This window comes from Octodon degus, unplaced genomic scaffold (genome assembly GCF_000260255.1).
Source record: "Octodon degus isolate 3935 unplaced genomic scaffold, OctDeg1.0 scaffold00061, whole genome shotgun sequence".
In the NCBI taxonomy this organism is placed as follows: domain Eukaryota; kingdom Metazoa; phylum Chordata; class Mammalia; order Rodentia; family Octodontidae; genus Octodon; species Octodon degus.
The window spans coordinates 3906828-3911039 of NW_004524637.1; the positions used below are offsets into that span (position 1 = coordinate 3906828).

Here is a 4212-nt window from a genome sequence, read left to right on the forward strand (position 1 = left end):
ATCAATAAATGTAATGCACCTATAAGTAGAAACAAGGGCAAAAGTTACATGATCATCTCAACTGATGCAGGAAAAGGTTTTGACAAAATCCAACGTTCATTCCTGAAAAAATAGGTATAGATGGACCACATCTCAACCTGGTAAGAGCAATTTATGACAAAAAATGGCCAACATCACATTAAATGGGGAGAAGCTGAAAGCATCCCGTCTAAAATCAGGAACAAACAGTGATGTCCACCAGGATCAGCACTGTTCAGTACAGTTATTTAAATGTTAGCCAGAGCAATTAGGCAGGAGAAAGAAAGAAGGTGTCAAATTATCATTCTCTGCAGATGACAATCTTATAACGTAGAAGACCTAAAAATTCTACCAAAAGACTCCTAGAATTAAAAGCCAAATTTAGCAGCATAACAGAATGCAAAGCCAATATTCAGAAATCATTAGTATTCCTATACATCAATAGTAAAGTCATAACCGGGTGTGGTGTCATAGGCCCGTAATCCCAGCACTCAGAAGGATGAGGCAGGAGAGTTGTTGCAAGTCTGAGACCAGTGTAAGTTACAAAGCGAGCTCAAGACCAGCCTGTACTACATAATGAGACCCTGCCTCAAAATAAACAAATAAATAAATAAATCAAGAAAGACATTATGGAAATAATACTTTACCCCTGGCCTCATCTGTTCATCTATTTATTTATTTACTTTTGGTATGAGGGATAGAACTCGGTACTGTGCCCTTGCCAGGCGGGCATGCTGCAGAGCCAACTCCCCTGCCCTCATTCTTTTATTTTTAATGTATGTGTTCCTTTTTGGATTAATTGTGTTCTTGGTATAGTTTAGTTTTGCTTCTTGATCTATTCTGACAATCTGTGTTTTTGGTTTGGGGAATTGAGATCCTTCATATTGGGAGTTGTTACTAAAAGGCGCTGACTTCATTCCTATCATTTTTGCTTTCTCGCTTTCTTCTCTCTCTCTCTCTCTCTCTCTCTCTCTCTCTCTCTCTCTCTCTCCCTACAATTTAAGGGTTTACTTGACCTGGTATATACATTCTATTAGATTAGATTTTGTTGTCCTTTTGTATTGTTTTTGTATTTCTGGCTTCATTGTCTCTTTTAGAATATCCTTTAATGTTTTTGTGTGTGCTGGTTTGTGGGTCGTGAATTTCCTGAGGCACCATTTGTTGTGGAAATACCTTACTTTTCCATCAATTTTGAAAGAAAGTTCAGAGGGAGGTATAAGTCTAGATCACAAGTTCTTATGTCTTAGGACTTGAAACATTTTACTCCAAGCTCTCCTGGCCTTACAGATTCATGTTGAGATGCCTGATGTAATTCTAATGAATTTACCATTGTAAGTGATTTATTGCTTTTCTTTAAACAGCTTTTTAAGATTCTGTCCCTGTGTTGGGCTTTGAAGATTTTGACTATGATATGGTACGGTGAGGTTCTCACTTGATCATAGCTTCTTGGGGTTCTATATTGTGGAGGACCACCTGGGCAGCTCTCCTTGAAAGAGTAGCAATTGTCTCCATTTTGGCTGAACCTGGCCCTGTTTCCCTGTATTGATGTGTGTAGAGCTGGCTGGGACTTTTCCTTATTCCCTCAGTTGGCTTTAAGCAATGTGAATCAGGGCAGCTGAGGTGCTGATGTGCAGTCCTGGAGGCAACGGCAGTGTTTCCCCAACCCCATAGCTCCCAAATAATCCTGTGTGAGCTGGGGTAGGTTGGGATAAAGGGCTGTGCTCCATGCTCTCAGGTTTGTTCCAGATCAAATCTGGTCCTCATCTCAGTCTGATAAGCTTATATTTGTAATCCCATGGAAAAGTTATTGGAATAATACTTAATCCCCAAATGGACACAAAGTCATAATTCTGCTTAACATGGTTCAACTGTCTTCAATGCAGCCAAAATGCAATAATTCCTTCTACAAGGCCTAAACAATTTCAGCACTTTTAAAATTCCAAGTCAAAGTCTGTTCTGATATTCAGGGCAAACTCTTAGCTATAAAATTCTATAAAGACCAAGAACAAGTTGCACGCTCCTGAGGCACAGTGGCACGAGGTAAACATTTCCATTCTAAAAGGGAGGTATAGGGTGAAGTGAATTGGACCAAAGCAAGCCTAAAGAAGAGTGGGGCACACATTAAATCCTACACTCCTGATCCAGGATCCAAGGGCAGGTTTTGGTAGTGTTGAGTTCCAGAGGGCTTGAGCACCTCCACCCGTGTGGCCTTGCTGGCTGCAGCCCACAAGCATGCTCTGTTAGGCCACCTTGGCTCACAGACTACAGCTTTTGTGGCAACGTTCCACGTTCCTGGCATCTTCATTATCCTGTATCTGTATTCACTGGGATGTAATGCCCACAGTTTAAAGGAGTGGTTTAACTTGGGTCATGGCCTCAGAGGTTAAGTGCATAGTTGTGGCTTTAGGCAGGCAGGAACATCATGCAGAAAGGTGCGGCAGAGCAAAGCTGTGTAGGTTGCTCAGCTGGGATGATGAGCAGAGAAAAGTACCAACAGGAGGGGCCAGGGAAGGAGCAAACACCAAGGTCACACCCCGTGATTCTCCCAGACACAGTCAGAGAGTGGTTGCCCAAGTGTACTCCCTGCCAGGGACTGGTGCACGGGGTGCTCACCCGGTGAATCCTGAAGCCAATCACATTAATAGCCCACTGACTTTCATAACATAGACTTACTACAACCTCTGTTAGAAAAGCAGGAAAATACACTTGCACACATAGTGTCTTTTTGAGACAGGGTCTTGCTCTGCAGTTCAGGCTGGCTTTGAACTTGTAGCCCAGACTGGTCTCGAATTTACAGCAATACTCCTGCCTCAGCCTCCTGAGTGCTGGGATTACAGGAATGTGCCAGCATGCCTGGCATGAAAAGTATATTATTAAGGAAGACACTAACAATTATTGGTGATTCATCAAACTGAAGATGTAAATTTCTGTGACGGGGCTTATTTCGGGAGATGAGTGGAAAGCTGCGTCAGGTCTGTAATGGGATTTCCTTAAAGATATTTCCTTAAAGTAAAAGCTACCAAAAGTTATGATTTAGTTTGGGATGCATTAGACAGTGCATTAGAGGACACTATATAGTGAGCAGGGTCTTGCACCTACTGGAAACGTCTTATTTTCTATTTATTCCTGAACTTTATCACCCTAAGTAAGAAGTGCATTTTAGCATTTGGTTCTACAGATTGGTTTTGATTGTACAAAAGTGTCTACTTTTTTTTTTTTAAGATAGGGTCTTGTGTAGTCCAGACTTGACTGGTCTTGAACTCACTATGCGGCTCAGGCTGACTTCAAACTTGCAGCACTCCTGCTGGATGTAGCTTAGTACTAGAGAGCTTGCCTGCAACGAGCAAGGCCCTGGGTTCAATCCCTGGGAGCACCAAAACACAATTTTTTTTAAAGTCTTTTTAAAGAACTGTGGGTTTGTTTGTTTGTTGTTATTTATTTATTTATCTGCTACCAGAAAAGAATTCTGTTTAAAACTCACTGTAATGATATAAAATCTACTGTAAAGATTAAGTAGTGGAAGGGGAGGTCTTACAATGGACACTGGGAGTCCGCTTCCTGGTCGAAGAAAGGAAGTGGAGCGGCCGTTGCCTCCTGGCCTAAAGGAGAGTGACACTGAGTTGGATTCTGAAGAGGAGCCCACAGTACAGAACAGTGATCGTAGCTTACAGGAAGACAAATAGGACCACTAGAGAAACAAATCTCAGGCTTCTCAGAAGATGAACCAAAAACTGAAACAGAGACCAAAACAAATGCATAGGAAGAGCGCCCTTCTGCAATTCCCTTAAATATGTGGAGCAAATTTCAAGGACAAAACATTCTGAACAGAAAACTTCAGCCTTGAGATTCAGAAGGAGAAAGAGAAAACGCTCCAGAAAAGATAAACTCCAGAATGAAAACAAGTCTCAGAGTCAGCAGTCCGTGAGTGAGACCCAGTGGAAGGAGCTTACTCAGTACTTGGGAGCCAATGGTAGATTTGAACCCCTGTTAGAAAGAAAAAGGTTAAGAACTCCAAAGAAGAAATACAAACAGAAAGACATAATACAAGTAAAAGGAAAGCAGGATCTCAAGGACTAACTGATCAAGAGAGGGAAAGGACATGAGCTAGGAAACATGACAATGTCAAGCCATACAGTTATATGTAAAAGATGAGCAAGGCAATGATCCGGAGAATATTCAGAAGATTTTTGAATC

The 4212-nt window shown here is 41.6% G+C and overlaps 1 pseudogene; it reads left to right on the top strand.

Moving 5' to 3' along the window:
• The first annotated feature begins 3554 nt into the window (after positions 1-3554).
• LOC101592316 overlaps positions 3555-4212 on the top strand; it is a 15615-nt pseudogene continuing 14957 nt past the window's right edge.